Source organism: Macadamia integrifolia, chromosome 11 (genome assembly GCF_013358625.1).
Source record: "Macadamia integrifolia cultivar HAES 741 chromosome 11, SCU_Mint_v3, whole genome shotgun sequence".
NCBI classification, from domain to species: domain Eukaryota; kingdom Viridiplantae; phylum Streptophyta; class Magnoliopsida; order Proteales; family Proteaceae; genus Macadamia; species Macadamia integrifolia.
This window is the reverse complement of record NC_056567.1, coordinates 7691561-7715416: the sequence shown is the minus strand read 5'-3', so window position 1 is coordinate 7715416 and position 23856 is coordinate 7691561. Positions and strand designations below refer to the sequence as shown.

General features: G+C 40.5%; 1 non-coding gene across 1 annotated transcript; it reads left to right on the top strand.

Moving 5' to 3' along the window:
* The first annotated feature begins 15067 nt into the window (after positions 1 to 15067).
* Positions 15068 to 15174, top strand: LOC122094572. Its single transcript, XR_006144887.1, has one exon. It is a non-coding gene; the product is annotated as a small nucleolar RNA R71 (small nucleolar RNA).
* Positions 15175 to 23856: the final 8682 nt, after the last annotated feature.

Below are 23856 nucleotides of genomic sequence, written 5' to 3'. Positions count from 1 at the left end.
CCCTCCTTTGAGTGTTCTTAAGTTTTACCAGAAATAGAAATCTCTACCCCCTTGAGGTTCTTCGGGTCTACAAAGAGATCTTTGTGAAGATCCAGAACTCTGTTCAGATCTTCAAGGTGTTCTTTAGGGCTTTAGAGATCTTCAGTCCATTTTTAGGTCAATCATTTTCTTTCTAAAAGTAGCCATTCCTGGCGAAAGCCTTGTATGAGTGCCCCTGGAATCTTTCCAGCAATAGCTCTCCCCAGTGAAAGCTCTACTGGAGTGCCACCTCAGCCTAGCCCTCCCCTACCCTAACCCTAGCAAAAGCTCTGCCAGAGTGCCACCTTAGCCTAACACTCCCCTAGCCTATCCCCAATGGAAGCTCTGTCAGAGTGCCACCTCATCCTAAGCCCAGAAATAGCCTTCCCTAGCTAAAGCTTTGTCCGAATCTAAATCCTAAAATAGCCTTTCCCAGTCGAAGCTCTGTCTGAATCCAAATCCAAAAGTAACCATTCCTATTCGGAACCCTATCCAAATGTTATCACAGTCAATATCTCTCAAGAAAAGAAGTTGGAGGTCAAGACCATCTTCTCTTGAGCCAGGAAAACACAAAAGACAATCTGAGCCGATACCAATCAGGGGCCCACCTCTCTTGACCTGAAACAGGGGTTAAGTTTAGGTACAGTTTCTCAACCAAATTGTCATCATGTAGACTTTATATAGACCTTGTTTTAGTGTACATAGTAGTTTAAATTCATTTAATGTATATATGTGTGATAACTTAGCCATGCATGTGGAATAGTAATAATTGTGAAAAATATTCGTTCTTAAGCATCTAGTAGGAAGATTGGTCGAACCGAGTAGATTGGGTGCCTAACACCTTCCCAATTCTACAACCTGACACTTACCGTAATCTCTAGACCAGACCAAACTTGGGGCCCTTTTCTCAGGAATTGGGTCACCCTCGGATCCTAGGCCTATAACCCTAGGTGGCGACTCCAAACCCCATTTGTATGATCCCGATCTCCATATTAGACCATCATCAAACCCATGTCTCAAATGACAAATTTTACACTCTTGTGAAATAGGCCTCCACGTATCTTTGAGCGGTGATACGGCGGTGTGGGGCCCGCAAGCAAAGAACATATGACACAAACCCCTCCCCTCACATAAAAGAGAAAGAGAGGAGAGACGACGGGATGCAAGTCCATCTCCAGCCACTACCATTATACCTAGATGATTCCAAATCCTCCCCCACACCTTCCGCATAACATGAACACCTTACGGACCGAAGTAGTCTGGTCCACATGCCCTAGAAGCTAGATTAACCCATTTGAACCAGACTAGTACCAAACCAAATAGACCCTATGGCCTATTTTACCATATAAGTGGAAATCAGGATTCATTTTCTCATTTCCCACTTATACAAATCGTGGGAGAGGAAAGGAGAAGAAGAAAATGACGAAAATAAAGAAAAAGAAGAAGGAAGGGAGCTTACCTTAGTGCCAGTTGTCGCTCTGCTGTCGGAATCCCTGCCAGAGGTAAATGTAACCTCTTCTACCACTCTCTCTTCATTTTGACCTAGGGCAAGCTAGGTATAGGAGTAATCTTGGCCACAAACCATATTAAGCTCAGGGATTATATGTTTCACCTCCCCAGTGCCATTATCGAGGTTTCAATCATTCGGTCGGCTTAACTCCCAAATGGCTTGATGGAATCAGGATTTTAATAGCTCATAATGATGCTAGGAGCATCCCCCATAAACTCCACAGAACAAATCCCGACGATTGGCCCGAGCGAGAAAGCCCCAATTCACTTAGGCAACTCTGTACTGCCACCAAAATTAAGCAATCGAAAACACTGGGTCTGTTTCTAATGGGCTATTTTCGATGACCACTCGAACCTTATGAGGTTTCTGTTCAGTTCATTGGTAACAGGACTGATACTTCTTGTAGGCCGTCCCTATTTTCAGTGGCTGTTTCTAATGACAGTACTGTCACTATGGGACTTTACCCGTACCCTTTAGGGGTGACCCATGTGGGCTCCTCCCGATATTTCTGACATGTATTGAAATTCAGTTACATTTGTGTCTAGGACAATGACTCACACGAACCCCAAGGTCATAATTGAATCGGACGATCGGTGGCCATACTTGAACCCTAACACACACAAGTCCAATCAAGGTGAGGGATGATTGCTTTTATTTTGGGAATGTTTATTTATTTAGAATTGCTCACATGTGTAGATTTTACATGTTTAATTATATTGTTCACATGATGATGATGTTCTATCATATATTACATTTTATGAATATGATATTAAATGTTTATGAATATATATGGCAGGATCCAGTGTGGCCGATGTGGTACCGGTACCATGGTCACCGCGTGTTTGTTATAAGTATGAAACGAAATCTAGTGTGCCCGAGGTGGTACCGGTACCATTATTGCCGTATCTCTGTTGCATTCATGTATTGATTATGTGCATTAGAATTAGGTTTAGTCATGGATTACACTTTGTGGCCAATGTGTTACTGGTATCGTGTACTCCAGGACTACATTTGGAAATGGATATGCTTCATGGCCGATGGGGATACCAGTGTTGCATAGTCCATACTCAACTGTTATTATACATGCTAGATTAGGTAAATGGTCACGGATTACACTTTGTGGCTGAGGTGTTACCAGTATCATGTACCCTGGGACTGTACTTGGAGATGGATTACACTTTATAACCAATGTGTTCCTGGTATCGTGTAATTCATACTAACTATATCACTATGAAGGTATGTAGATTATTTATGGTTAGGTATCACTCCCTATGCTATGAACCCTTGCCAACATGGGTTAAGGTGTTGGATAACCCATTTGTGGTATGTTCCATGTGCCTTTCTAGAATGCCACACCCGCGGTACGATGTGATTATTTTCAGAGGCAGGAACTTATCCGATGTGGCCGATGTGTTATTGGTGCCGTGACTACCAGGAGGGGGTTATCAGGGATTTGTTGGGCGACCCATGGTTGCATACAAGAGCCAAAAAGCTTCTACTTATGGCTAGGGTTTGTATCATTGTGTAGTCGATGATGGTTCCGGGACTAGGGATACAGCCTAATGTGCCGTAATAGCATTTACCAGGCTTAGATTGTATTGTTAAGTAGATAATAAAATAAATGAATTGCATAACAAGCATCATGTACTATGTGTTTAATTTCTATACTCATGCTTCATAAATTATATATGTGATTGCCTTTGCTTGGTTGTGTATGAATCCCACCCCTCACTAAGTGAGTTAGAAAGCTCACCCCACGTATATGCCCCCTTTTAGATGATGATGTAGGTATGGCTATGCCGATGATTTGTGACTCTCTTACCTCTAGGTCCGAGTACAAAGTGAGTGACTGGTGGATGCCGGAGGCTAGGGAGCATAACTAGGATTGTGCCTGTGATGTCTATGCATATGTGGCACCATGAGGTGTTGGGGGTAGTTTTGTTATTTTGATACATATTGTGGAAGGTATAATTTTATACTTGATATGTATAAGTTTTAGATATTTGTTACGGATAAAATTGGTTATGGATATCATGTTATCACTAGATATTCCCCACTTTATTTATGATTCCACTATTATACTCTAATTCCGCTACTTTCGGTTGGTTTTTGTTGTGAGATTGTGAATTGTTAAGGTACTGCGATTAGAGATCCTGGTAGGTTCGTAAGATGGCTAAGCCTCTTACTCACACCACCGGTATTCCTATACGGTATGTTGGGTCTACTGGAAGTGGGGTGTGATAGCTTGGTATTAGAGTGTGATGCTCTGCCTTAACTCACAATCTCAATCGAACTATGATTTGGAGATTAGGATTTAAAATAAAAACTTCAAAGACAACAATTAATAGAATTGCACAACTAGGAGACGAGCATAGGTGTTAAATCCGCTTCATTATAATCAAGAAATGAGTATATAAGCTTACACCAATTTTTATATCATAAAAGATAGAAAGTTGGAAATTCTAACAAGCCTAAGTCTATGGAATTCAAATAACTAAAGCAACTGACAAAAAATAAATTGCAACTAACATCTAGAACATGGAATTTTAAAGAAAACACTGAAGGAAAATCCTAAGACTACAGTGGCAACACAAGCCACTACTCCTATTGATCCTACTACTATTGATGTTGTCCTTGGCCTTGAGCCTGGCCCTAGTTTTGACCATGTACTCCTGGAGGTGGCACTGGAATGGCCAGGTGGAAGATCATCGCCTGGATCTATGCCTCAAGAGAGGCCACCCTATTATCCATAAGACAATAATTCTTGTCCATGCAGTCGAGCCAGTTGTCCATCCTCCTCAACAGGTTTATGGTGGTGTCCAAGCGGGCCATCACATCATTGAGACCATAAGGCCTTGCACTCCTAGTGCTACAAGAAGAGGAGGTAACAGTGGAGCCCATAGCCTATGGATCAAGTGGTGGAATACCACCAACACCACCATCACCTCTACCAACACCATCACCAGCTACACTAGCACCCCTACCGACACCTCCACCAATAACTCCAGCATCGACCCCTAGGTGACCCTCTACCTCCATTCGCTACTCTTCCTCAGCCTCATCGGGTGATACTTCACTCATGTCTAGGGTCATCTTCCTCAGGGGGTCTTGATTGAAGTCTATGATGTCATATCCCAAGTATCCCTCACCCTCCAAGTCTACCCCAAAGCGAAGGAACACATTAGTAAAGATCCTCCCATAGTATAAGTTTTTGGCTCTGCATCCCCCTCCCTCGAACCAGGTTACCATGGTCCACATCAATAGGTAGGGAAGGCAAACCTGCACCCCCATGTACACGCCGTACGTCACGTAGGCATGCAGTATTGAAACCTCATCCTAGTGTCCATAGGTAGGAAGAAAATTCAACTGAACTGCCCTACAAGCAACTTTTGGGGTAGCTCGATAGTTGGTGGTGCGATCCCATCCAAAAGCAACCTTCGTGAGTATATTGTTCATCGCTTGAAGAACATCGGGATCATGGAACTCATAGGCTGGAGTCTGAGGAGGGTAGTAGATGAGCTCTCCTATGTTCTTAACCATCAAAATGTTGGCTAGCTGTCTCATGTCGAAGGAGATTTCAACCCCCTTCGCATAGGAAGTGATCCTCATCTCTTCTGTTCCTTGGTTCACACATTGGAGGTTGGAGTAGAACAACCTCACTAGCCATGTGTAGTACCTCTGTTGGGTTTTAAGATACGATACCACCCAATCACCGTGAAGCGTTGGCAAAGGTGGAACTGTAAAAAACCCTCATCCTCATATACTTTCCCAGGTCCACATTCTGATATTCGAAGTTCATCCAATGGTCTTGTTCGGCCACAGAGTGAAACAGTAGTGGGTTGTACTGTACTTTTTTGGGAATGTCTTGTTGTTCTTGTGCAACGGCCCAGTGAGTAAAACACGACGTCCAGACATGATTTCAGTAATATTCCTAAGGTTTTAGAGAGCAAAACCTGAGTTAGAAGATTTAAACAAATCTCACAGAGAAAAATCCAAAAACCTAGGTTAGAGAAGGAAGAGAACTCACCTTAGATGTGTAAAGGGCGCTAATCGATCACAAAATCACCAAGGAAATGTGGGGAATAGATTGGAGGAGCTCCCTTGGCCGTATTCTCTTCTTGTCCACAAGATAGATTAGGGTTTTATGAAATAAACCCCAAACTTGAGCCTTAAATAGCGATTTTAGGTTCACTGGAAACAACCCACTGGAAAACACTGGGCTTGAATCCGGTGACTATTTTTGGTGAGTAAAAAGGGCCCAAATCAACCTCTACCAGTTCCACCGGAAATAGGACTGATATTTCCAGTGGAATGACCTTGTTTTCGATGAAAAACCTCCTGTTTCTGGTGAATCTATTTTTGGGAATAATTTTTTTTTTCAAATCTTGATTATTCTTAATTAAGGATCTCTTCTTGATTTACATGCGATCGGATCCCAATATTTGGTGGGCCCCACTTATGTATACTCTAACCCTAAATTGCCTTATGTATACTTGTGGGACCCATTATGTATGCATGTGTTCCAATTATATGTAACCTTATATATGCATGTGAACTAATTGGATTCCTCCACAGGAATCATGTCATGTCGAAACACCCGACCCTTATCTCAGTCACACGCATCACCTCCCGCTTCCCCTACGCGGAATCGGGGTAGACCCTGAAATGCACCCTTGGCTCCATCGGTACTTACCACTCATGATGTTGCCTCCATCATAAATAATATAATGTGGGGAGTTGAGGAAAGAAAGAACTAATTCATGGCTGGGATCGACAATCGGATCCAAATGGCAATGGAAGCCCGTAATGCACAGCCCGTACCTCTTACTCCATCGGCACCCGTTCCGATGCCCATCAGCTCGACGACTCTTCAAACATCCTGTGGGGTACAAGGGCAAGTGCATGGGTAAGGTCAACAACATGTACATGGGCATGTACAAGATCCAACAACACAGAACAAGCCTAGGTACTTGTAGAGGGTTGGACGGACTGACAAAGATGATGGAGAAGTTTTAGAGGCTTAGGCCCCCATGCTTCTCAAAAGTGGTCCAGGATCCATTATACCCATCAAGATGGATTGGTGGCATGGAGAAGGTGTTTAGGCTAATGGGCTACACCGAGAAGTAGAAAACTTTGTGTCTAGGCTACCAACTACAAAATGAGGCTGATGATTGGTGGAGTGTTACTGATCCCATTTTGAGGGCAAGTAACCCAAACTCTACTTGGGCAGACTTCAAAGGGCCCTTCTTTGAGAACTATTTTTTAAAAATTTATTGGGATAGGAGAGAGAGTGAGTTCTCCCAGTTGGTGCAAGGATCCCAGTCTGTGCTCGAGTATTAGCAACGTTTTGAGGAGCTATTCCATTTTTCTCCTGAGATCTCAGAGGTGATAGGCTAAGGCCAAGAAGTTTGAGAAAGGGTTGAGGCCAGGAATTGGGTCAACTATAGTTGGGTTGAAACTATAGAAAAATGCTGAGGTGGTCCAAGTGGCCAAATCCATTGAAGACTGGCATAGGGATAACTTCTCGGCCCAACAGGGAATGCGAAAGAGACCTATGGGGGCTATTGACTCCAGGGGAGGTAGCAAACCCTTCAGAGTGCCTTATATCAACCCAACTCTAGTACAGTTCAGGAAACCTAAGGCTAGCCAGACTTCTCAGTCATCTCGTTTTAGTGTCGTGTCTCAGTCTGTGGACATTCTTTAGGTGGCTAGGATCTTCATTCAACACCTACTACTAGGAGGAATCCATTAGCAAAGGTCACAAGATGCTTATCTACTGTGCATTATAGCTTGCTATATTCTCCAAACTCCAGGATGTGGTGCACCAACTGTCTTGATAGAAGTGATAAAGCAATTGAAGAAAGGAAGAGATATCATTCCCATAGTCCTTGCAGAAACATTCAAAGGGCTTGATGACATGAACCATAGCCGTAGATTCGGACTTAATCATTAACATGGAAGTCCCACCATTTTCCAATTGTGGCTACTTGATAAGCTGAAGCTGAACAGGCTATCAAATGGAAGTCAACGTGGAGCTCTTGGTTACCAACGAAGGAGGGAAGCCCTGGAATTCAAACTCACTGATGATTGGAAAGAGTACCTACAAGAAAGAACTACAAAAGACATTGCGTGGAAATGTCCAAGAAAGCCACAAGAAGATTTTCTAATGAAGACCTCGAGCTACAACTATGTTAGATTGATGGGATTGACTCACATATCCTTTTATTTGTCTTTATACACCAGTCGACAATATGGGCTCGGGGCAATGGACCTAGAGGAGTTAGTGAACTTCCACCCACCCTAAGAGTTGTCTCTCCATTTTTTTTGCTTACCTATCTTGCCTATGGTAGGAAAGTTGTTTCCCTCCCATGTAATTCACTTGATAATAGAATGAGGCAATGTTTGGATTTTAGTGTCATTCTGATTATTCTAATGAAGACTTCAGTTGTGGAATTAATCGTGCCTTAAAATTTAAACTCCTGAACTCTAAAAAAATTAAAATAAAATTATAAATTAAATGAAATAAGTTTCATTCCAAAATAAAGAGCCAAGTCTTGCCATACAAAAGGTAAAAACAAAAAAAAAATGAACATGGGGAGGGAAAAAGAAAAAAAAAAACAACATTTGTGTTTTGCAAGAATAACATTAACAGATCTCTAGGGATCACCATCCTCATTTGTGCCATACTCGGACCTACTTACAGAAGTCATCAAGTTAATCGATGTAACAGTATCATATGTTGATCACGAACGCACCAGCTGTACTGTGAGGTCCTCAATCGGGGCGGCTTGGTCAGTATTTTGTTCCCTCAGAGAAGCAACCTACCCATCCTGGGAGGCACAAAAGATGGTCAAAACAAGGAGTAATAATAAAAGAAAATCAAAGAAAAAAATATGTGAAAATCCCCACCCTCAATAAAAATTAAAAAAAAAATCAAATCAAAATTAAAAAAATCAAAAAATAAAAGAAATTTTTTTAATCAAGAATCAAAATCTAAAATTCAAATCAAGATGCAAAAATCAAAGTCCAAAATCAAACTTCAAAGTTCAAAATCAAAACCCAAAATAAACAAAAAATCAAAAATCAAATTCAAATCAAATTTCAAATTTCAAAGTTCAAATCAAACTTCAAAAAAAAAAATCCCAAAAATCAAAGGTAAAAAATCCGAAATAAAAAAAGAATCAAGTCAAGAATCAAAGATCAGAATTCAAAAAAAAGAAAAAAGATTCCAATTCCAAGGTATAGCTCAAAAATTCTTACCACAAAATACAAAACCCAAATCAAATTTCATGAGGAAGGTGAAAATCAAATTCAAGTGGAAACTAAAACTCATAGCAAATTAATGTGGTAGATAAAATTTACATCACATTCATGTGAAAGGTGAAAATCAAATTCAAATGGAAAGTAAAATTTATGTGAAAAGTAAAATTCAAATCAAATCCAAATCTAGAGCAAATCAAGATTCCAATTCAAAAGTCAAAATTCAAAATTCAAGATTCTATTTCAAAGGTTAAAATTCAAGATTTCAATTCCAAAGTCCAAAAGATTACAAATCCAAAAGATCAAAATTCCAAAAATCAAAGGTCAAAATTCAAGATCCCAATTCAAAAATCCAAATTCAAGATTCCATTTCAAAAATCAAAATTCAAGATTTTGATTCAAAAGTCCAAAAGATTAAAAATCCAAAGAAGAATCAAAGAATCAAAGGTCAAAAATCAAGAATCAATTATTAATGTCTTTTACAGGATTGCAAGAGCAACGAATTTCTTTGCTATAATTGACAATACCAGATAGCCCAGCCTGGTTCAAAAGAACCTGCCTGGAAGACCCCTAGCCAAGTTCAAAAGAATCCCCTAGAAGACTAGATAGCCCAGCTCGATTCGAAAGAACCCACTTGGAAGACTAAACAGCCCAGCCTGGTTCAAAACAACTTGCCTGGAAGACCAAATTCCCTGAACTGGCACATGTGAAGCCCAGCTAAGGAATATCCAAGAATCAAATGTTTTTACCTGTTGCAAGAATGGAAGAGCAGCGTATTCCTCTCTTGTAACCACTGGTCCCAGATAGTCCAGATTGATTCGAAAGACCCAGCCTGGAGACCAAATTCCCTGACCTGGCACATGTGAAGCCCAACTAAGGAAAATCCAAGAGTCAAATGTTTTTACCTGTTGTAAGATTGGAAGAGCAGTGAATTTCTCTCTTGTAACTACTGTCCCTAATAGCCCAGATTTTTTCGAAAACCCCATCCTGGAGACCAAATTCCCTGAATTGGCACATGTGAAGCCCAGCAAAGGAAAATCCAAAACTCAAGTACTAACATCTTTTGTAGGATTGGAAGAGCAGCGAATTTCTTTCTTATAAAATTGAAAGCTCCGGTAAGTCCTAAACTTCAAAATAGTTAAGAGATATTACCTATTGCATTTTCAACTCCGTCATTAATGAGCAAGATGACAGCAGTACATGCTCCCGGTGACAAAATGTGGTAGTTCTTTTCTTTACCTTTCGACTGTTGGCATAGGCCTCGCCAAAGAGGGGTATTTTGTAGACACCCAATTTTGTCACCCTCCTCCATCTATGATGAAATGTGGATCTTGGACATGGCTCTCGACTTTCAATCAATAGAGATGACGATGGAAACATTCCCCTACCCGAAATCCTGGAAACCCCTGTGTGGGAGAGGAGGGTCCAATTTTGACTTTTTATATATGAAGGAATCTAGTCAAGATGACTGTATAGATGGCTAGTGCTAGGAAATATGGTTCCGATGATATATGGTATGTCAAAATTGGACCATCAGATCTCTCGCGATCATCCCCAAAAAATTATATTTTTTTCGTATGTATGCCACGCACACGAACAGTCCCGCTGGAAACCAAGGAAACCAAAGACTTACATATGGTCCAACACCATAAAATAGGGGTCTCTTATTTTTCAAAAAAAATTCTCTTCTCAAGACATAAGCTTGTTTCTTTACAGGGTTTCTATATGTTCAAAATGGGTACCTTAATCAAATCTTTTATTTTCATACATTAAACAACCAAATGGTATGATCATTAGCCGAAAACTAAAGTAGAACTTCATCCGTGGCTCAAAAATAAAAAGAAAAACAAACAAAATAAAGTGAAAAAAGCAAAAACTGGTTTTCCTCCCCAACACTTAAGTCATGCAATGTCTTCAATGCATGAAAAGAATTAAAAGCGAAGACAATGCAAGGAAGTCATACCTGATTAAAAGTTAGTCATCAGTGTAAAGAGGTTCATGGAGATCCATGACCTCTTCACTACCAATGGTAGGAAACCCAAGGAACAGTTTTAAAGGCTGACTATTAACCTTCGAAATTACCCCTGTTCCTGGATTCAGAATCTCCATAGCCCCATGGGGATATATATTATGGACAATAAACGGGCCATCCTAGCAAGATCTAATCTTACCAGGGAAAAGATGCAATCGAGAGTTATACAATAAGACCTTATCACCAATTGCAAAAGATTTATGCAGAATGTGCTTATCATGGAAAGCTTTGGTCTTTTCCTTGTAAATCTTAAAACTTTCATAGGCATCATTTCTAAGTTCCTCCAACTCAGATAGTTGGAGCCTACGATGAATTTTTGCATCAGATAAATTAAAGTTGAGCTCCTTGATGGCCCAAAAGGCCTTATGCTCTAACTCAACTAGTAAGTGATAGGCTTTCTTATACACCACATGGTAGGGAGACTGACCAAGGTCAGTCTTGAATGTAGTCCGATGGGCCCATAAGGCATCAATGAGCCTAAGGGACCAATCCTTACAGTTGGGATTAACAGCTTTCTCCAAGATTTGTTTGATTTTCCTATTAGACACCTCCACTTGGCCACTAGTTTGGGGGTGATAAGGGGTAGATAACTTATGGGTGATCCCATACTTTTTCATTAAGGCCTCAAAAGGCCGATTACAAAAATGAGTACCCCTATCACTAATTATTACACATGGTGCACTAAAGCTGAAAAAATGTTCTCTTTGAAAAACTGGACCACCACTTTGTGGTCATTAGATTTACAAGGTATGGCCTCTATCCTTTTAGAAATATAATTAATGGTTAAGAGAATTAGGGAATGATCCCATGAAATCGATGCCCCATACATCAAAAATCTCAACTACCAAAATAGGGTTGTGGGGCATCATGTTTCTTTTATTGATACGGCCAAAAGATTGATAGGCGGGGCAAGCCTTGGAAAAAATCAAAAGCATCTCTAAAAAGAGTGGACCAATAAAATCTGCATTGGAGAACCTTTGCGGCAGCCTTCTTAGGTACAAAGTGCCTATCACATACATGATCATGGCAAAAAGAGAGAATAGAATGTTGCTTATGATCAGGAACACATCATCGGATAATCTGATCCGAATATATCTTAAACAAATAAGGATCATCCCAGAAAAAGTACTTAACTTGGGAAAGGAATCGTTACCTATCTTGGGTGGACCAGTGATCCGGAATCACACCTGAAACTAAGAAGTTGACAATGTCAGTAAAGCATGGTTCACTGGACACTGCAAGTAATTGTTAATCTGGAAAGTTCTCGTTGACTAGAGAATCGATAGTCAAGAAATTAGAAAGCCGAGATAAATGGTCTGCGACTAGGTTTTCAACTCCTTTCTTATCTCTAATTTTCAAATCAAACTCTTGCAAAAGTAAAACCCACCTAATGAGATGGGCTTTGGCATCGTTCTTCTGAACTAGGTATCTAAGAGTAGAATGATCAGTATATACCACCACATGTGAACAAACTAAGTAAGATTAAAACTTTTTTAATGCAAACACAATAGCTAAAAATTCTTTTTCAGTGGTTGTATAATTGAGTTATGCATCATTTAGGGTCCTACTAACATAGTAAATGATGGTGGGTAACTTATTAATCCTTTGACCCAAAACTGCTCCTATGGAAAAATTTGAAGCATCACACATCAATTCAAAAGGTTTAGTCCAAACAGGTGGTTGAACAATAGGTGCATTGGTCAACTCCTTCTTAAGTTGCTTGAAGGATTCTAGGCACTCTTTAGAAAACTCAAAATTTTGATCTTTGGCAAGTGATGAAGTGAGAGGTCGGGCTAACTGACTAAAGTTCTTAATAAATATTTTGTAGAAGCTCGGATACCCTATAGTCTATGCACACTCTCCGCCCTGGTTGGACACGGGTTGGAATCAGTTTGTTATTGGCATTGGGAACTACAATAACACCAGACTTCTTGGGCACTACATAAACTGGGCTTACCCATTGGCTATCAAAAATAGGATAAATTATTCTATGATCCAAGCACTTTAGGATCTCCTTCTTAATGGCAGCCATCATCACTGGGTTAGCTCTTCTTTGGGGTTCTGTAGATGGTTTGGAATCCTCCATAAGATGTATATGATGTTGCACAATAGAAGGGATTATACCCTTGATATCAGCCATGGTCCAATCTAGGGCTTCCTTATTATCTTTTAACACTTTAAATAATTCCTCTTCTTGGCTAGAAGTCAAATCTGAAGAAATTATTACTGGAAGAGTCTAGTCAGGCCATAGGAAAGCATACCTCAAATTAGATGGAAACTCCTTAAGATCTAGCTTTTGGGGTTCAAATATAAAAGTTTGAGAATGAAAATAGAAAGGGGTCCTAAGGCCTCCACAGATGTGTGAAGACTCAAGATTTCAGAAAAGAAATTTTCAGTGTCATCGTCCATCTCATCCATACACTCTTGGAATTCTGAATCAAAATTAATATCAAAGTTGGTAATTAAATCATCAGAAAAATCCAAAAAATCCTCAAGCATATTGATCTCTTCTTCCATATGTGGTTGCTTGCCTATTCTAAACATGTTAAACTAAACAGTTTGGTTGTCAAAAGATAACCTTAAGAAACCGTTCTGATAAATGATTAATGTATTATTTGTAGCAAGGAATGGTCTTCCTAGGATTATGGGGATCTCATCCTTGGTTGAGAAGGGCTTGGCATCTAACATAATGAAATTAACTGGGAAAATAAATTCTTCCACATTTAGTAAGACACCCTCAACCATCCCTCTAGGAATCTTAACAGACCTATCGGCGAACTAAAGAGTAGTTCCAGTGGCTTTCAATTCTCTCAATCCTAATTGTTTATACACATGGTAAGGCAAAAGATTTAAACTTGAGCCAAGATTAAGTAAGGTATGCTCAATATCGGTGTTGTCTATGACACAAGCTATGGTAGGGCGATCCTTATACTTGGCTGCTATAGGCTAAGTAATTATGGAACTAATGTTGCCTGCTAAGAACACCTTTTGGGCACACTAGTGATACATTTGTGAGTACAAAAATCTTTCAGGACCTTTGCATTGGAGGGATGTTCACTTCTACCTTTTTGAAGACTTCTAAAATTTTATCTATTGAAGCAGTCTTCTTTTTGTTTCCAAGCAATTAGGAAAGGGGACAGGGGGAACAAAAGGATTATTAGGGATTTGCTCTTTTTCAGAAGAATCATGTTTGATTTCCTCAACCAAATCATCTTTAGTTTCAAAAAATCCTTTAGGTTCATCAGATGAACCTAGAATAAGAGGTACACTTGTGTCCTCAACTAAAGGAGAGTTAATAGGAGTAATGGATGAGGAAGATTTAGTAACACTCTGTTGGTACTTTCTACCACTCCTAAAGGCATGAACAACATTACATTGGTTAGAGGGCCCTTGTTCGGTCTGACATTATGCTATATTCAGTGGTGCATTAGTTAGTGCTTGTGAACTAATAGGCTGATGATGTTTAGGGCTAGGCCTTGGTTGACTGGGTAAAGTTCGCTTCTCTCTCTCACGCATAATTGAGACAACTTGGGTGAGTTCTCTCATAAGATTTTGATGGCTTGTCATGAGGAGGGCCATATTTTTTTCTAAGTCACTTATTTTACTTGCCTCTCCAATGTTGGTAAACCCAGGGGTTTGCTGATAAGATGATAGGAGAGGGGGCCTCGAAAAACTAGCCTGTGGTCCTACATTTATCATAGGAAAAGAATTTTAAAAAATAGATTATTATGCAAAGAGAGGCCTTTGGGGTCCAGTTGACTTTGATTACGAAAATTGGAGGACCCTACCTGGTTGCCTTGATTCCAGGAGAAATTTGGGTGATTTTTCATCTTGGATTGTAGGTGTCACTATATAAGGCATTAACACTATCATTAGAAGTGCCCCTAGAGGTGTTGGGGCATTTTTCTATGACATGTCTTGGGGATTGGCACCAAGCACACTTCTTAACAAATTGACTAATGATGGCTCTCTAGGAATAATAGCCTCAATCCTCTTGATTAGGCTATCCAAATGGGCTTTCTTGGCTAGTATCCCATCCACAAAATATCCTTTTCCTCTTATGATTCTTTCACTCTCTTGGGTTGATTCCCACTCACGGGTTTTGTCAGCTAAGTCAAGTAAGAATTTTTCATGCCTTTCCTTCATCTGTAAAGGATGTGAATCCCTCAAGGCATAGAGAGTCTATCATTTGTTTAGTTGGGTAATCAATACACTCATAAATTATTTGACATAGATGCCATAAGTCTAGGCCATGTTGAGGGCATTCTTGGAGTAGATTCTTAAATCTCTCCATAAGTTTAGGAAAGGACTCACTAGGCTTTTGGCTAAACTGAAGGATATCACTTCTAAGCTTATTGGTCTTGTGACTTGGGAAAAACTTCTTGAGGAAGGAAACTATGAATTTCGCCCATGTTGTTATCGAATTTGTGGGTAATCCATACAACCATTTCTTAGCTTGGTCTTTTAATGCAAACGTGATGAACCTAAGCTTAATAGCATCATTAGAAAGCTATTGGACTTTAATTAGAACACACACCTCTTCAAATTCTTAGAGGTTAGCCCATGGAAGTGGGGCAACATAGTGATGTATTGAGATTTGAGCTTAAAATTATTGCCCTAGGCTTGTGGTAGAACTATGCAGGAAGGTTGGGCTATTCTGGCAGGGTAGAACATAACTTTCAAAGATTTAGGTGGAGGGTTTTGCTGTTACTCTCCTATATTGAAAGGTTTTAAAGAAAGCAAACGTATAGGGTCACTACTTGTTGGATCTCTTCTTTCTAACCAATTCTTAGTATTGCATACCCACCTAACACTTATGCAACATAAATCTACCCACAACTAGAGTAAGACAAGCACAAAAGAATGGAAAGAAAAACTCTATTTTTTTATTTGATTTTTTATTTTGATTTTTTTTTTCTTTTTAGGAGCTTACCGACAGGGATCCGAGGTTGCTCAGTTCAATTCCTGAGGTACTGCTATAGGGTGAAACCAGTCTTTATCATACTGTCAGGCTTGACGACCTCCACTGATACAACTATTATTGCAAGTTGTTTTTCTCAGGGATTCAATAAAAGAAAAACAAAAACAAAACAAAGCAAACAAAGCACTCCTATTTACTAAAAGAAAGTGAAAAATAACATGGAACTTTCTCCCCGGTAACGGTGCCAAAAACTTGTTAGTATTTAAAATATAACCGTGAGCGTATGGATCAGTGTAGCTACGGGTCGAACATAGGGAGAGCAACCACTTTATTTTTAGCTTCTTTTGATAATGCGAAAGTGAACCGATTAATCATTATGATCTAATTCTAACTACCATCCTAAACATATGTATCTAAAATAACGTCCTAACCATTCATCATCTAAGAATTTAAATATGCAAGCCATGTAATTAAAATTAAATAAATAAATAACTGAAAATAAACAACTCACACAATTAAAGTAATGAAGAAAAAAAATGCTGAAATAAAAATAAAGTAAAAGAAAGGGGATAAAGCTAGAGAGAGGCTCACAAGTAGATTTCTCTACTTAGCCCGAGGGATGCATCATAATATGAGCTTCCCTAGTTGACCAGAGAGTCACTGTTACAATGGTTACTCTACTTGGCTTTAGGGAAAGGGAGGCAATTAAAATAAAAACAATAAAATGATGGTTCTATGGCTAGGAGGGGCAAAGCCAACACATGCATTAACCATAAACCTTGGGGGAAAGGGAAAGTAATAATGTAATGACTAAAATTAAAATCCTAAATTAAGAAAGAAAAGGTAGTCAGAAGAGGGAATGAGAGGGGGGAGAGAAGACTATTGAAGAAGCCTCCCTACTTGAATGAATCCTTGAACTTGAAAGCTTGGGTGATTTGAGATACTGCCAATCCTAAAAACCAGATCTGGAATAAACCAAATCTGAAATTTCTAGGCCTAGAGAAACAAATCTTGAAAAAAAAAAATTGAACTTGAAAAAAAGATGCTCCACAGCTCATGATCTTGTCACTTAGATCTAAGCCTAGAACTATAACTTAAAAATTATAACTCAATTGGATAAATCATAAACATAAAAGGTTGAATAAAAATAAAAGAGTGCTTGCATGAATTGAAATAAAAAGCTATTACAAAAATGATTAAACCAAAAACAAAGAAGAACTAAAACTAAAAAGTGAGAGAGAGAGAGAGAGAGAGAGAGAGAGAGAGAGAGAGAGAGAGAGAGAGAGCAACTAAAAAAAAAAACCTAGAAGAAGAATGAAGTCACTCCCCTCCTCTTACATGAGTTGTATTTATAGGGAATGGGGAGGTAGAGTAACAAGTTTCTCTTTCCTAAAAGGGGGAAACCCACAATTGGTAGGTGAGATCTTTTGAGACCAAAAGTGCTAAGGTGGAGGAGAGAGAAGAGAGAAATAAACGTGAAAAAATTTTTCATAATTTTTTTGCTTATTTTCTTTCCCTTTTTTTATTTATTTTTCTCTTCTTTTCCTTCCTCTCTTCAAATCTTGCGCACAACCCTTGTTGGCCGATTTTTTTTCTTTCCCTTGGATGATTTTTCTTCTTGCTTTGTGTGATCTAGACAATCTTCTAGTGACGATGTGGAGGAGACAGAAGATTTGGACAATATTTATTTCTCTCTTTTTTTTCTTTCCTTGCACAAGAAACCCTCCCATGATTTTTCTTGCTTTGAAGATTTGGACAATCTTCTAATTTGATGTGGAAATCCCCTCCATGTCCTTAGTGCTTTAAGTGAGTGAAAAGCAGAAAATATTCAACAAAATTCTCCAAGAAAAAGACAACCATGAGATTCAAACTTGAGACCCCCTGGTGAGCAAGGGAATTTTGCACACCATAACTCACCAACTATACTAGGTAGTTGTTGTTAGAGAGATATGACACTCGATAATACTTAAGGCCTTTAAAATACAAAACCTGTAAAAAGAGAGTAAAACCCAAGGTAGTTCCATTCTAAATATATAAAAATACATGCTTTACTACTTAGATTTCACACATAAATGTGCTCATGACTATCCATGCCCACACCCTATTTGCTAGTTGCTACCCATGCCATGGCGTCGTGCCATACACTGCACACCCACATGCCACTAGCCGCATGCCATGCGCTGCATACCTATGGCATTGCCTGCATTGCTTGCCTTCCCATACTAACCATGTCCCGTGCACTTCGGCCCAATCTTGCATGCCACTGATAATGGCCGAGATTGGTTTTTCACTGGCCTGATGGGTGAAGAGATTTCCTCTTCACCCACTTGAGACCAAAAACCCACTTTTTGGCTAAGAATTCTCCCTCCCAAACAACCCCTTTTACCCATTGGATAAAAGCCCTCTTAACCTACTTTAGTCCAAAAACCCTTTTTTGTCCGTTGGTTAATAATTCTCCTTCCTCCCCATTGGCCAGAAATCCTATAGATACCCCCTCCTTTGGATTTTACACACCAAACAACCCTATCTCACTTCATAGTAGTGAAGCTCTTCTCTCTCTCCTCCCCTCCCCCTCTTGATTTTCTTTGAGTCTTCGAAGTGATCTTCGTCAAGATCTGAAATCTTATTCGGATCTTCGAAGTGTTCTTTAAGACTTTGAAGATCTTCAATCCAAGTTCTTAGTTCAATCTAGTTTTTGTCAAAAATAGTGTGTTTTTCAATCCCCTCCTTTGAGTGTTCTTGAGTTTTACCAGAAATATAAATCCCTCCCCTGTGAGGTTCTTTGGGTCTACGAATAGATCTTTGTCAAGATCAAAAATTCTATTTGGACCCTCAAAGTGTTCTTCGGGGCTTTGGGGATCTTCAATCCATTTTTAAGTCAATCCGTTTCTTTCCAAAAATAATAGTTCCTAGCAAAAGCTTTGTCCGAGTGCCCCTGGAATCTTTCTAGAAATAGCCATTCCTAATGGAAGCTCTGTCGAAGTCCCACCTTAGCCTAGCCCTCCCTTAGCCTATCCTTAGTGGAAGCTCTGTCGGAGTGCCACCTCAGCCTAGCCCTCCCTATCCTATCCCTAGTGGAAGCTCTACCGAAGTGCTACCTCATCCTAAGCCCAAAAATAGCCTTCCCTAACCGAAATTCTGTCTGAATCCAAACCCAGAAATAGCCTTCCCTAATGGAAGCTCTATCCGAATCTAATTCTAAAAGTAACCGTTCTTAGCCGGAACCCTATCCGAATATCATCACAGTCAGCATCTCTTAAGAAAGAAAGTTTGAGGTCAAGTCCACCTTCCTCTGAGCCAGGCAAACATGAAAGACAGTCCGAGCCAGTACCAATTAGGGGCCCACCCCTCTTGACCCGAAATAGGGGTTAAGTTCAGGTACAGTTTCTGAACTAATTTGTCATCATGTAGACTTTATATAGACCTTGTTTTAGTGTATATAATAGTTTAAATTCAGTCAATGTATATATATGTGATAACTTAGCCATGCATGTGGAATAGTAATTATTATAGAAAATATTCGTTCTTTAGCATCTAGTAGGAACACCGGTTGAACTGAGCAAATTGGGTGCCTAACACTTTCCTAACTCTGTAACCTGACACTTACCCTAAATCTCTGGACCAGACCAATTATCAGGCTCTTTTCTCTGGAATTGGATCCACCCCCGGGTCCTAGGCCCATAATCCTAGGTTGTGACTCCAAATCCTTTTGTATGATCCTGATCCTCGTATTGGACCATCATCAAATCCCCTCTAGAATGATAAACTTTACACTCTTGTGAAATAGGCCTCCACGTATCTCTGAGCGACGATACGATGATGCGGGGCTCACAAGCAAAGCACACATGACACACCTCTCCCTCACTAAAAAGAAATAGAGAGGAGAAAGGGCGGAATCGATGCAAGCCCTTCCCCCCCCCCCAAAAAGGGGAAGAGAGAGATGTCTCATCATCTCTGGCCGCTACCCTCATAGGGAGGTAGCACTTACCTCCGTCGATGATTCTGATAACAAGGTACAAAGCTGGGAGCCAAGGTGAGCTTCTTCCCTCTTCTTCTTCTTCTTCTCCTTCTCCTTCCTTTCTCTCCTCTCTTCTCTCCCTCCCACATTTTGGACAAGGTGAGAGGTGATAAATGAACTCACTTCCTCTTTTGTAGCAAGTCATGGACCTAAGGTCCGTTTGGCTGGGCACTTGTTGGTCCAAGTAGGTTATTCCATCATTTGGGATAAATGGGCCCACCTCCTTAGACTCATAGGGTGTACAAGTCATAAGGAAGGTGTGGGAAAGTGTGTAAGGTTATACGACACTGGCCACGATACGGATGGTGGGACCTACAGGCATTGAAACCCATTTGACAATGCAATGGGCCATCAGATTCAGCCCAGGTGCTTCCGATGGCTTATTTTTGGTGGTCAAGGTAGTGTTCTACCTTGAATGGTTGCTGTCTCCACTTGGTCATCCCAAGGTGTGTTGCCCTTAGTTATGAACATGTTCTTCCGACAAACTTAGCATGTGTCGGGACTTAGATAGGGGGTGTTGGGTCACTTACCACTTGGGATCAAAAGGCTTGAATCCTCTCTAATTGGACTAGTATGAGATGCACAAGCAAGTGGAGTCATCCCACCCCTTCTTGTAATGAGTTGCTTCGAGCCAAAACCTATTAGTATTTCATACCTCCGGTCCAAGATCTATCACAAAAATCCAATTAGACAAGGTTAGGGTATGGGTGTAATAGGTTCCACCATCTAAAAAAAGGTAATCAATGAGGGGTGAGTTTCTCAAGCCCAGTGAGTGATGAACATACAAGCACACACACAACATCATGATGCAACACATACTCACAGTAGCATCCACAAGTGCACAACCACATGATCCATTTTATTAATAATATCCATTCTAATTCCTAGGTCTTAATATGCGGGTACAAGTACTATAAGCAATGTAGATGGTGTTGTGAGGGTAGCGGCTGGAATTCTTCCCTTTTTCCTTTTGTGGGGGAAAAAAGACTTTGATTTCGGCCCTCTCTTCTCTTTTTCTTTCTTGTGGAGGCTGTGTTGTGTGTGCTTTCATGGGCCCCACATCATCATACTATTGCTCAGAGATACATGGGGGCCTATTTCATAGGAGCATAGAGGTCGTCATTGAGACAGGTATTTGATGATGGTCCAATATGGGGGATGGGGATCATTCAAAAGGGGTTTGGAGTCTCCGCCTAGGGTTATGGGCCTAGGACTTAGGGTGGGCCCAATTTCTAAGAAAAGAGCCCGAAAGTTGGTTTGGTCTAGAGATTAGCATACATGTCAAATTATAGAACTGAGAAGATGTTTGGCACCCAATCTACCCGGTTCACCCAGTCTTCCTATTAGATGCTTAAAGAACGAACATTTTCCAAAATTATTCTATACCGCATGCATGACTAAATTATCACACATATATACATTAACTGAATTTAATTACTTATGCAAACTAAAATAAGGTCAATAAAAGGTCTACATTATGCTAATTCAGGTGAAAGATTATACCTAAGCTTGACCACTATTTCGAGTCAAGAGGGGTGGACCCCCGGTTGGTGTAGGGACAGACTTTCTTATAGATTCTCTCAGCTCAGGGGAAGATGGTCTTGACCTCCAGCTCCCTTTCTTGAAAGATACTGACTGTGGTGGTTTAAGAATACTTGGGTAAAGGTTCGGCTAGGGAAGAATAATTCCCAAGTGGGTAGTTTGGTAGAATTTCAGCAGAACTTCAGTTAGGGAAGACTGGTTCTAGATTGGGATTTCGATAGAGCTTCAGCTAGAGAAAGCTATTGGTAGGCTGATGTTTAGGTGGCACTCCGGCAGAGCTTCCGCTAGGGTTGGGCTATAGGAGAACTTAGCCTTAGGTGGCACTCTGATAGAGCTTCCGTAAGGGAAGAACCATAGGAGGGTTTAGGCTTAGGTGGCACTCCGGTAGAGCTTTTGCTAGAGAGGGGCTATAGAAAGGCTTAGGCTTAGGTGGCACTCCGATAGGGCTTCCACTAGGGAGGGGCTATAGGACGGCTTAGGAGGCTTGGGAAGGCTTAAAGAACTTCAAAGGTGGAGGAGAGAGGGGAGAGAGGAGAGGAGTGTCTCCACCAAGTGGGCTCAAGTGTGGCTTGTGGAGCAAATGTACATTTTCAACTTGGGGGGGTATTTATAGATTTTTGGGACCAATAGGGTGAAAGAGGGGATTTTTCAGCTAATAGGATGAAAAAGGTGATTTTTCCAGCCAATGGGGTGTAGGGGTGTAGGGTACACTAACAAAAGGTGGTAGGGAACTTGGGCCACACCTCACACACAAGGTGGGGGTGCTAGGTGCAGGTTAGGATGTGATGCGGGGGTGTTAGGAAGTTGGAGGGGGTGTTGGGTCCCTGACGAGGGCACCGGGCATGAGGCGAGGCCGCGTTTTCGCCAGATTTTGATCTAATGGTTTCAAAAAGATTCTATCTTCTAGGGATGATTGTGAGAGATCCGATGGTCCAATTTTGATGTACTATATATCGTTGGAATCATATCTATGAGTACTATTCTTCTGTATAATCACTTTGGACTGGATTCCTTCGTATATGTGATGTCATAATTGGACCCTTCTCTTCTCCCTCACAGGGTTCCTAGGGCTTCTAGGTGTATAGGAAGTGTTTTAGGGTTGGGTTACCTTAGTCAGTGGTCATCTATGTTGATTAGAAGTGAAAGGCCATGTCCACGATCTGCAAGTCATCATATCTGGGGGAGGATGATAAAATTGGGTGTCTACAAAATGCACCTCTTTGGCCAAGGCCTGTGCCACAGTTGAAGGGCAAAGAAAAGAATGACCACATTTTGTCACCCAGAGCATGTACTGCCGTTATCTTGCTCAAGGGCCATAGAGGTGTAGATGCAACCGGTAATATACCCTAGCTACTCAAATTCTAGAGTCTTACCTATTTTACTGGTTCTTGAGTCATCGTTTGCATGGATTCGTACCATTCCTGTAAAAAATGTTAGTATCTGAGCCATCGTTTGCAGGGATTCGCTCCATTCTTGCAAAAGATGTGAGTGTCTGATTTGAACTATCGTTCACAAGGATTCACACCCTTCCTGTAATAGATGTTAGTATCTGATCTTTTAGTTTGTAGGGATTCCTACCATTCTTGCAAAAGATGTGAGTGTCTAATTTGAACCATCGTTCACAAGGATTCGCACCATTCTTGTAAAGGATGTTTGTATCTGATTTGGTCCGAAAATCCTCTTTTATGTCATTCCAGAGCCATCACTTGTAGGGATTCACACCATTCCTACAAAAGATATTGGTACTTGATTCTGTTCTTGTCTCCCTAGGCTGGGTCTTTCGAACCAGTCTAGGCAATTCTTGTCTCCTTAGACTAGGTCTTTTGAACAAGTCTAGGGAATTCTTGTCACCCTAGACTAGGTCTTTTGAACCAGTCTAGGCTAGTCTTGTCTCCTTAGACTAGGTCTTTCGAACCAGTATAGGCAATTCATGTCTCCCTAGACTACGTCTTTCAAGCCAGTCTAGGCAATTCTTGTCTCCCTAGACTAGGTCTTTCGAACCAGGCTAGGAAATTCTTGTCTCCTAGGCTAGGTCTTTCAAACTAGTCTAGGAAATTCTTGTCTCCCTAGACTAGGTCTTTTGAACCAGTCTAGGCAATTCTTGTCTCCCTAGATTTGGTCTTCTGAACTAGTCTAGGCAATTCTTGTCTCCCTAGGCTAGGTCTTTTGAACTAGTCTAGGGAATTCTTGTCTCCCTACACTAGGTCTTTCAAATAAGTCTAGGTAATTCTTGTCTCCCTATGCTAGGTCTTTCAAACCAGTCTAGGCAATTCTTGTCTCCCTACACTAGGTTTTTTGAGCTAGTCTAGGCAATTCTTGTCTCCCTAGGCTAGGTCTTTCGAACTAATCTAGGAAAAATTTGGTATTAGGCCACTTGGGCTGTGGGATTGGATATCTTGATCTTGGTTTAGATATACAAGGAATCTAGACCTCTTAGGACCGATGCAAATGATTGAGGGTCACTTGGGGCTGGTCTAATAATTTGATCTTGACTTTTGATTTTTTTTTTTTTTTTTTTATCTTGAGATTTGATTCTTGATTGGATTTTGATCTTT